We start from the raw sequence: 12,130 nt of genomic DNA, 5'->3' as shown, positions 1-12,130 counted from the left end.
TAGGAGTGGAGTACATGAAGTACAACAAAGGAAACACTGCATAAAACGAAAAGCAAACTAATGAGAACAGAGGCCAGTACACCTAGACTACATGTCTGGAATGGCAGTAATCACAAGATCTAGAAAATTAAGAGGTGATCCTTTGTGATCCGCCAGGGGAATAGAACTTGTAACACCTTGTTCAATACTCTGTCTAGAGATCTGGAGCTACTCTGTCATGACTCAGTTGTAGAGGATGCTGCGTTGCCTAGTAACCACATCCAGAGGACACAATGGGAAAAGGTGAGACGACACACGTGTCGCTGCTTGGCTAATGGTTACCTCGTCTCTGCAACAGTTGATATGCCAGATGCTGTACCCTTTGCTTTCATTGTGGGACACAGAAGACTGATCAAGATTTCCCTGGTAAATTGCCTCTTGGTTCTTCACACTGTGCATTCTTGTATTCGCATTATCTAACCAAGGGAACAGCACGCTGCTCACAGGCCCGATGACCATGACATAAACAGAGTACTAGCTGGGCTTGATGCCAAGTAGTTGACAAGCCCTAAAAGAGGGTAATATACCAAACTGAACAGGAGCACGGTTATAAAGAAGTTTTCTCTATGTAGAGGTTCTGTCAGTTTCAAAACAAGAATAATTATGTTAAACAATCCTGACAAACACAATCAAGGAGTTGGGCAACTAGAACATTGTGTCGGTGTCATTTGTTATGGGGGGTGTTGCATATGGGGTGGAACAAGACCTGTAACCTGGCCTTGCCAGGGCAAGGGGGGGGGGGGCGAGAACCTCTGTGAGCGGGGGTGGGAGGCCTATCTGGGAGAGATTGCAAACTAGTCCTACCCCTAAAGAGGACAGCGGCAGCCGGGATTGTCTGAATTCCAGCCCCCTGTGCCAGTATGATTCTGTGCAGACCATTTATTTCTCCAGCCTTGCCTCAAAGACCAGAAACTTGGCCAGACGAAGAAGAGGAACCTGCTCCTTCATCAGACTGCCACCAAGTCCTGCCCCAACTCAAGAGTAAGCCGAACCAACAGACTGATACCAGGGACTGTGGTGTAAGGAGTAAACAAGCCAGGGACGGCGCCACTGGCACCTGAATCCCAGAACACTGATCGGAACCCTTGCCTTCCCAGGCAGCCATCCATGTTCCGCAGCATGCACGCATGGATAAAGTGGTCGGGGCTCAGGACCGTTTAAGATTTTGCAACACACACACACCACGCAACACACACACCCCACCCCAGATTGCATTGGTTAGGGAAAGGGACCTGATCCTGGACAAGGAAATCATATAGGAACAGGAAGGAGGAAGTGTGGGTTATTTGGGTGAGGTCAGCAGATGAGGTGGAGGATACCAAGACACCAGCCAGAGGGATGAAAGAGCAGAAAATGGTGAAGGCGAATTGTGGAGCAGATGAGGTATTGGCTTGAGAGTGAAAGTGGTACTGCAGTGTGTGTGGCGAGTGTTTAGAAAGTATTATAGGGAGTGATTGAGAAGCAAATGAAATGAGGGTGATTAGGTAGCAAGTAGTGTTGAAGAGAGTAGTAGTGTGGAGGAGAGAGGAGTAGTTTGGATGAGGGAGGAGTAATTTGGATGAGGGAGGAGTTGTAGAGTAGAGGAGGGAGGAGGATGTAATGAGGAGCAACATCCAAGGGACAGAAGATGGTATAGAGGAGCAAGGAGGCAGGGACGAGAGGAAAGACTAGAAAAGGGAGAGGTGAGAGGGCATGATTTCAGTAGTCTGAGGTACACAGAGTATTTGTAAGGATCTATCCCAAAAATCCAATTAGATCACTAACAACTGGGTAGACCAAGTACATCTAGGAAGTCCCTGCAGGAGCTAGCTAGCTTTTGGAACATCACTTCTGACACAAGCCAGGTTCAGAAAGTAGGGGTTAACATTCTGTAGCACAAACAGGGGTTTCGATGCCTGCGTAAGGCACTTCACACTAGATGAGAGAGCGAGGGATGGCCCTAAGCCCCACGAAAGTATAATAAAAACCGTTGAACCACCTATGTGACTGGGAGTGATTCTTTAGCCATATGTGACAGGTGTAAGAAATGAGATCACAGAACCAAATGCAGCGTTGAATTCCGACCTACCAGTCAAAAAGAGATGATGTGAAACCAGACTTTGAAGTCAGGGGAGCCAAACTGAGAACTAACCGGATGAGTTCCAGGCCTGCGGAACTTATTGACATCAGATGCACAGCCCCCTTACCACTCTCCATGGAGCCAAGTATGTGAAATATTTTGGATCGCATCTATTGCATTCCTGGAAAGGAGACAGTTGTACTGGAAGCAGATCTACATGCAGAGGTCCCACAGGATACTGTGACATGATGTCACCATCATAAAAGAATACATTTGAGTCCACCTTGAAAAGTGCTCTGATTTGCGATTATCTGTGGGACTTAATACTAGTACTGCTAACCTTTTCGTATTAACCACACCAGATCAATCGATGCAACACCACTGAAAGGTTCCCCTGTGAATCGGTGTGGCTCACAAAATGAGTTGACCCCTGCCATTTAATAAACAGTCCACCAACATCACTGCTGCCAATAACTTAAGATCTAAGAAAGCGGTCTGATGAACATATGTAGGGGGGAACCCTATTTTGTGGTTGGCACTTGGCAGTCGACAACTATAGAACATCTCTGGGGACAGCACCCATCAGTGAAATTGGTTATTATGCATAAAAGATAGACTTCTACAGGGACACTAGACCAAAGATCTTTGAGGGAACCACCCGTAGTTGACCGGCAGTGGACCCATACCATCTCCATTCCCTCCGGGTGGTGACGGTTCAACAGGAAGCCACTATCTTGAGGAGGGAGGAGACCGACCCAATTCTGTTTTCCAGGTAAATAATTATCCAACCCTTGCCTGGCCAACACAACGGGGCATTACCTCCTGTATGTGAGAGAGGGTTAACTAAGCAGAGATTGAAGATAAGGTAGAGGTTATGTTGCAAAAGAAAAATAAGGAAGTCCGTCCATTTCCCAAAACTATTGTTCTATCAAATGTAGAGGGTTAAGAAAATTGGAACACGCCCCATTACGGATCGTACGATCAGAATCATAAAAATTACTTGTACAACACACCAATACAATGAGCTGTGAAAGGAAAATCCTGCTATTTGATCCATAAGGTCTGGGATCCACCTTACAGAGAACAGTATCAGGAAAAACAGCCACAAAATCCTGGGACTGATCATAGAAATCAAAAATGAAAGTGCGGAGGGCAACCTTACAGGGAGCTACTTACTGTCAACCTTGGATGATCTTTGGCATATTCACTCAGACAACCAGTCAAGAGTTAGTAAAGGTGCTGAAGGCACTGTCGGATGTGTTCTCAAATGGAAACCAAAATGTTTTGCAACATATTTAATTGTACCAGCATGTATTCTATCATCATTATGCCTCTCTATTATTAACCCTGCTAAATGGACTAACCACAGGCTACATAGCCAATTATCCCAGAAGAAAGTGATCACCCCGATTAATTCAGGTTATCGGGATGCCACTCGGATGGATGTGATTTGCAACGTAACCTGGTGCTACTACCCTAAGGCAACACAGCACTCGACCGGCCTGATAAAGACAACTGTGGACAGTGAAGGAGAAGGGTAGTTTTGGGTCAACATCTCTTTACAACCGATATTTCCATAATCCAAAGGGAGACTGTCCTATAGTTTGATACCTGTAAGAGTACTGGATGTATGAACTCCCTCAATCTCTTAAATTTGGAAACGTCGAGCGAGCAGCACAATGAGGATCTTGAAGGCCTTACTGGTTGGTGCCACACAAATCTTCATTTCACGTATTCGGGAGGATTGCTGTAAGTAGATTTGTGGATTAGGATCAAAAGTTTAGTTTAAACTGGATTGTAGCTTGGATCAGGAGACAATACAGCCTTCTTAGCATAGGGGATATGTGTGACTGTATTTATTACAACATGGGTGATAGCATGATAGCGTTTTGAAGAATTTGAAGCTAGCTTATTGACTGCTTCGTCAGACCCACAGAAAGTCTATTGCAGTAATCCAGTTTTGCATCTATTGATACTCTGTCTAAAGAGGCATAATCACCTTCAGAAATCGGTCTAATTTATCTCATGATCATTAATTAGTTGTGTACGGAATTGGTAAACTACTAATATGAGAGACTAAAGGTTGTGAGGAGTCAAACATTATGCCCAGAGATTTAGCTTGCTCGACAGCCTGAACTGTGCACTTAGATTTATCCAAGGCTACAAACCTTTAAGTTCTTTAAGTAAAGCTCGAGAAGAGGCAATTAACAGGATTTCTGTCTTTGATTTAGAACCAGCCAATTACCTGACATCCATCCTGCGTTGTCCTGAAACGTATCCAGAATAAAAGCAGCGTTATCTCAGCTTGAGCCGATTAGCCTAACACTATCTCTGTGTCATTCGCATAGTTCTGAAAGATGACACCCCGGCGATCAGGTCGTGCAAAGGTTTGACATATAAATCAAAAGCAGTGGCGATGTGCACGAGCACTGTCATACTCCACGTGTTTGAACCACTGGATCAAAGGAGCCTTCCATTTTCTTTGCTCTAGATATATTTTATCTGACGGGAATGACTTGAACCAATTTGCTGCAAACTCAGATAATGCAGTGGAGCCCCTTAGGCGATTACACAGGATGGTATGCTACAGAGTGTCAAATGCCACAGAGAGATCCAGGAGCATCAACATTGCCTGTGTGTCCTTCATCAGAGATATGTAGGAGACTATCTTTAATCTCCATTAATGCCATGTCCGTACTTCGATTTGGCCTAAGGCCAGACTTCCTATTTCCCAGTAACAAGTTCTTCTCCAGATGGGCTTGAAGTTAGATTTTGGGGGTCTTGTCCATCACTTTCAACAGAAATGGAATATTCGAGATTGGTCTATAGCTCCCTAGATTTTTGGGATCCAGAGGGCTTTCTTAGCAGGGTTGTAACCCACACCTGTTTTAATATTCTTAAAAAAAAAAAAATATGGAGTTTTCAATTTGCTTGTCATAAGAGCAAGTGGCCTTACAGCTGCACTTGGACATTCTGTCCTTTCATTTTTCCCTTACCTGTGTCTGAATCCTTTTTTTCAGGGGATCAACGGGCCTGGGCAAGAAAAAAGCCAACTCAGGTATACTAGAGCCTTCATAGTGCAATGTGATCTTTTATTGACGCCTGTAGCAAAAAGGTTTTGATTTACTAAAGTTTTGGCTAGCAGTGAGCAAAGAGAAATGGCTTTCTATTTTCAGTTAAGAATCTGATGGCCTATCCAGTGCCATCTGTGGAACATGATATGGAAACTTTGAGTATTGTCATTTCGGGAGAACAGAATGTTGTGTTGGGAGATGTTGTTAAGGGTAATTAAGCTGGAAACTTTGGGGATTGACCTCCTCCCCTGACTCTATCAGTCCCCCACTCCCCCCAAGCAAGTGAGGATAATCTCATCTCTGGGGGTTTTCCATTGTCCTCGATGGGTCAATTTAGGATGGAGGAGGAACTAAGGAACTAGCTGTGCGCCTATATGCTGAGGAATTGTGGCATGTTAGATAATATTATCCAGGCGATCACGCATTATAGAAACTTAGCGGATTTGTATATCTGGGTTGACCTTATTTATAAATCTGCCTTTCAGTTTTTGCCGGTTAAAGTGGATAATTAAGACTATTTTGAAACCTAACATGGTGTATTAGTCTTGCCAGACAGATCCCGTGGCTAATGATCCTGTTTCTGGTGTGACAAACTCTGCTAAAGTATATGAAATGTCATCTATCTCCCAAATTACTACACCTACTCTTTCTGGGGCAGCCGTAGAACGTACATGCTGCAGGGGTATTTCTAAAAGAAAATCCTAACGTTTGAAGGATCTTTGTATTGGCAAAATACATATGGACAGTATTGAGGACAAGTCCTTGAGAGATTTCACTATGGATAAAAGAAACTTTGTATTTGCAAATGTGGAGAAGCCAATAGGGAAAGAACCTAAGGAAGTGCTAAAAAATAAAGGCCCGGAGATTATTAGATCTTCAGACTTTAAGGTTCCTCTGCGGCTTGAACTGGATAGCTGGTGTACCCATGAATCTATTGGTAGGGTGTGGCTGCAGCAACCTCGCTTCTTTTTTAAGCATTTGTGAAGATCTGGACTGAGGTTCGATCAATTTAAGATTGATAATTGATTTAGTATGGGCCTTCTATCCCAGTAGAATGGCTATGTGTGCCGTTTGAACTTCAACATGTGTGGGCTGTCATGAGAATCCTCATTTTGCATCTAGCTGCTTTTTTGATAGACAGCTCTGTTTTAGTTCTATGCACATAATCTGACTTTCACTTATGTCTTGCTTTGTGTTGCTATATTTATGTTGGCACAAGCATTGACTGCGGGCCGTGTCTTGTGAGCTATATGAATACAAATAAATAAAATATGCCAGGGATCATGGAAGATCGAAAGGAGTTGTTCATGTTATGGGCGATCTTAGGTCCTTTATCTTATAACTTTTATACAAAGTTTAAAAAAAGAAAACTTTATTTCAAGAAAAAACAAACAGTCAGTATGCACGTAGACATTGCCATGATCAGTGGACTGGAACACTTAGAAAGATAGACACAATCATATTGTATCTTAGGATAATTGCATTAACTAAACATTATAAAAGAAAAACGAATTCTTAAGCACAAGATATCCACTCCCTCAAAGTTATGTAGTCACTGCAAGGTATGCACGTAATTGAGTCCAAATGTTTTTGGGCCTACACGTCGAAGGTACTGTAGAAATGTAAATGTTCACGCTCTCTGAGGTCAAAATTAGATCACGCAACCTTTCAGCATGAGTCGGAGCAGTTTTTGATTTCCAATAACAGAGTATGCATGTTTTAGCTACTATACAAGCAATGTTGAAGAGCAGTTTGGTGATCACCGACACCTTGCCTATGTCTCCCAAGAGGTACTTGAGAGGTGCCAGTGCAGGGGGATGTCTAATATCTTAACGTAAAGTTTCAGCCACCTCTTCCCAGGAACAGGCAACAATAGGGCAATTCCAAAACATGTGAATAGTGTTTGCCGGAGACCATCCACACTTAGTGCACTCGTCAGGGCACCCTGTGTGAATTTGGCGATTTTCGCCAGGGTAAAGTGTAATTGGTTTAGTAGTTTAAATTGGATCAGTCTGTATCGAGCACATATTGACATCTCTTTTTTAAGTTAGCAGCATTTCTGCCAATGAACATCTGAGAATTGAAACCCCAAGTCACGCTGCCATTTTAGTCTCACATCAATCGTGGAAGACTGAGCACTGAGCACCAATCCATATAGTTTAGATACCAGACGTCTGGGTTCACCACATGTTATACTTCCATTTATATGTGGGTGGGGTCTCTGTTTCATGTGGAAACATCAGCCACAACCGTTTCGTTGCAGCTCTCATCCAATAGTATTTCAGTATCATAATAGAGCTGCCGACAAGATTAAGAAAGTCATCCAAGGACAAGAATATCCCTTTCAGGAATAAATCACCCAAAGTTAAATCCGCGTTCTCACCCCAGTTTTCTGCAAACCGGCATCAAAAGAAGGTGCTAAACCAGGAAAATTCCAGAGCGGTTTGCATTTGTGATATAACACAGTGAGTCCCAATCTATGATAGACCAAGCATTAACAGTTGTATGGACAGGGTCAAAGGTGCAGGAGTCAATGTACTTATCACAGAAGATAACTACTTTAATGTTAGCAGGGGCCACCCCATATTTCCCAAGTGGCAAATGCACCACAAAATCTTATTGTGCTTGGGCAACCAGATAATACAATTCCACGTTCAGTGCTGCCAGCCCGCCCCATTCATACAGTTCTGTGAGCTTCTTCCAGCTCATTCTAGCCACACCAGGTCCCTAGAGAAATCCCACCATCATGAAGAGTACCAATGAAAAAAAAGCCCTACTTGGCTAGAATGGAATGTTATAGAAGACATATAATAGTTTAGGAAGGACTATCATCTTTAATAAAAAAGTTCGTCCATATAGAGATATCAGTAACTTAGCCCAAATCCTAAGCTTAGCAGTTACATGTAATATACTCGGCACAATTGTCTGCATAGAAGCACCTCTGTTGTCCATAGTCAACCCTGTGAAACTCTGATAAGTGAGAGAAGGGAGACATTAACATTCACATTCAAGCGTCAGACTGGGTTCCAGGTTCTACGGGGAGGTCACTAAATAGACCACATGGGGTTCTCAAACTTCTTTGGGCCTTGTTTCCGGGTGCACAGCAGTTTCGTATTCTGCCTCTATATCATGACAATATAAAATATCAGTTTTGCATTGCTCATAGTCAGGGGGTGTCCTCTTCCCCCATACCATGGCCACCCTCCTCTTTGCCAACAGCAGCAATCCCTGCAGCCGCCTAACTTGCTTAGGCAGTTCATACGTGTAACTCAAAAGAGCTACCATGGGAGATGGTACAACACTCTCTTCGGCTATCCTCCCCAATTGTATCGAAAACCTGCAACCAAAACGACAGTATGCACGGAAAGAGCCAGGCTAGGTGTAGAAAGGTATCCCCCACATCTCATACATGTGTCTGGTGTTTCGGGGAAGAACCTGTGGATGTCCACAGGCTGATCAATACATGCCAGATCGGGGTGACAGGGGACTCCCTTAGGGAAGCCAGTGAATATATCTTTCAGCCTGGTGCGCAACCTAAAGTACAAAAATATATCAAGTGCTGACACCTCTCCCATCGCCTTGAATTCTTAAAGCGTCAGAAACTGCCCTCACAGGAACAAATTTCTCCAGCACAGGAGTCCCATCCTATCCATGTATTGCATGAAAGCCTTTTCCCCAGTCATCGTAACGCAGGGACATAATTGGAAGCATTGGGGAGTACAAAACCTAGTGTCCCCTCGATGTGCCGCCACGCCCCCCCCAAAAGTCAGCTCGACCATGTTGCAGGCTTTTGCCACACATTGGGGCGAAGTAAGAGTTACTGCCCTCAGCAGCAATAGCGCCGCTATCGCCATCTCAATCTGAACATGTGCCCTGTCAGGTGCCGGATCGAACTAGTACACCAAAAATGAGGCCTGCGCTGATATCCAGTTGGTTTCAAGATCAGGGAGCACAAGGCCCCTTTTATCCAAAGGGGCCAACAATTTACTCCAGCACTCCCGCGCCTGTTCCCCTTGCCACACAAACCTCGTTATGAGGGCCTGCAGCGTTGTAAAGAAAGCCACGAAGGACCACTATGGGCACATTGGGAAAAATATAAAGAAATCTGGGCAAGATGACCATTTTGATTAGCACAATCCTACGACATAGGGATAGTGGCAGGTTAATCCACCTCCCAAGGGCCGCCTCGGTTTGTTGTAATTTTACCCTGTGGTTTTCACGATAGAGCACATCTGGAGACCGTGCTAAATTCACCCTGAGACTACTCGCCCTGAGTAGTGGGAACAGAACTGATTTAGAAAGGTTGATATTAAGCCCTGAGAAACAACCGAAATCCAAGACGTCTGCCATCAACGGAGACCTATTTTTTTCGAGATCACTTATGAGCAGAATCAGATTATCGGCATAAAGTGAGATCACCAGTCTGTGTGTTTACAGTTGCACCATATGGTTGTAGCGAACCAGCTCCGCCAGGGGCTTGACCGCCAGTGAAAACAGGAGGGGGGAGAGCGGGCACCCCTGCCATGTACCCCTACCTATCTTAATGGAGTCCAACACCCTACCATTCGCCCTTAACCGTGCCACCGGACCTTCATATAGCAGGGATACCAGACCTTCATATAGCAGGGATACCTGTCAAATAAACCCATTACTCATCCCCATATGTTTCAAGACAGAAAAAAGAAAGGGCCACTCGATCGAGTCAAATGCCTGCTTGGCATCAAGAAGGTCTGCGGTTACTGGGGATTGTTGCTCCAATACTGAGAGCTGACCAAATACTCTGTAGAGCCCATATGACGTGGATCTCCCTGGGAAAAAACCTGCCTGATCCACCAGGACACACTTTGGCATTAACGGCACAAGTCTATTAGCAAGCGCCCTAGCTAATATTGTTTTGTCTACATTTATCAGAGAGATCGATCTGTACGACGAACAGCGCTCAGCACTCTTGCCGGGCTTCAATAACAGGGTAACCACCGCTTATCGCATAACTCGGGGAGGGAACCTGCTTGTAGCACCTGCCGATTCATGTTTAACATGTGGGGGAACAATTGTTGCTTACCTTTTTATTAAAGTGAACAGAGCCCACCAGGGCCCGCTGCTATTCCTGCAGGGAGTGCTTTAATGGCTTCATGTAGCCCTTGCTCAGTCAGTGGCCTATTCAGCCACTCTTTCCTCCTGCGCTACCCAGTAAAGCCCTACTTGATCTAGGTACTCCTCCAGTGCGGGCAGGCTCACATTCGTCTTGGAGGAATCCAACACCTGATAATAATGGACCATTGCTTGTTTGTAGAAGCCCCCCAGTTGGAGTTTCAATTGCCGTGATATGACCTTGTGGTTTCAGACTTTATCATCTGCGCCAGCAAACTCCCTGACCGCTGCCCTTAACCGTACCTATGCACTACTGCACGTCGATTGAGGGTTTTTACTTCCCTTTCAGCAGTTTCTCAAAACTTCCCCAGGTCCCCACGAAAGCAAGCCTGGCTTCCAGCGCCTGTGAGAAATCCCATACCTGCCTCCAATCCCATCAACCAAGCTTCTCTCTCTGATAGCTCAGCTCGTATTCTTTTAAGAATCCCCGCCTCCTTCTTATACTGATCACGCAATTAAAGGCTTCCCAGAGAACCAAGCCGGACACCACTGCCCCCAAATTTTCTTGAAAAAGTGTATTCTACTGGGTCCCGTAAACTTTAATTTTTAAAAAACAAAGTCCTGCCCCCTTGCCATTTCCCTGTAATAATAAGTGTTGCGACAGCTGGAGCATGGTCGGAAAGTGTGTGAGCAAGGATATTACAATCCGTGACCCAGCCTCTCGTGGATTCCAGAATATAGCCCAGCCTAGAATCCGAGCCATACACTGATGATCTGAATGTGTACCCATTATCCTGCCTGTGGCATACCATCGACACACATCTACAAGCCCCTCATTGTCACAGATCTGCTTCATTTTGTGTGCGGTCCATGCTGCCCCTCTGGTGAAACCCCCCGACCTGTCCAACGTGGAATTCAAAACTGCATTGAAATCCCCTGCCCAACACACAACACTCGCAGGTTGCCTCCTGAGCTTCTCCATGAACTCCAAGGTCTCAAGGGAGTCCGTATTGGGGCCATAATAATTCACAAATGTAAATAGATACCCTGTATCAGCCCAGTGGTATCCAAGGGCCCTCTCTTTGGTATCCCGCACCTCTTCCTGGCATCTGAATTCCAGCATACTTTTTATTGCAATACAGACCCCTCACAAATAACTTGAGTACGAGAAGTATATATGGCATCCCCGTGATTTGGTGAACCCAGCCTCCCTCGAGGGTTAAAGGTGTGTCTCTTGCAGGAAAGCGATGTCCACCTGATGTCTCTGCAGATACAATAGGACCTTCCTTGCTTTGGAGGGACTATTCAGGCCATACAACTTCCAGATCATGCAGGTAACAATTATATACTCTTACGTCCTATCCCCTTTCCTCCATACTGTATGGGCATCCCTTCCAAGGGGCGGGAGACGGAACCTTTTTCACCAGAAAAAACCTTCCCCTTTAAATTTAGAGGTGCGCGGGGTGCGGCCCAGGGAGCATGCGCTGCCTTGACTCCCTCCTCAGGTGACAGGAACGGGCGGAATTCACCAGTGCTCCTGGGTTTGGCTTCAGCCATGTAATTCCACGCGCGGTTACTTCTTCGCTTTGTCTTTTTGTCTTATCTATCATTCAGGTACTCGGTCCTCAGGTGTAACGCTCCTCTCCGGCGCATGTCAACTTCTACAGGGTTCAGCAGGTGTCCATCCTGCAACGGGCTCTTGCCAACTTCAGACCCCCACGCCCTCGGCCTACGTTGCCTATGTTCGCCGTGTGACTCGCTGTCCTCGAAGGCTCTGAAGAACAGACTAGCCAGGTGGAGGTAGCTCTTACAGTAGTCGCCTCCAGAGGATCTCAAGAACTTTGTGAAGCATCGTCCCAGGTCAGGC

This window comes from Ambystoma mexicanum, chromosome 1q, assembly GCF_040938575.1.
Source record: "Ambystoma mexicanum isolate Mex_15411 chromosome 1q, UKY_AmexF1_1, whole genome shotgun sequence".
NCBI lineage: Eukaryota > Metazoa > Chordata > Amphibia > Caudata > Ambystomatidae > Ambystoma > Ambystoma mexicanum.
Note: the sequence above shows the minus strand (reverse complement) of the source record.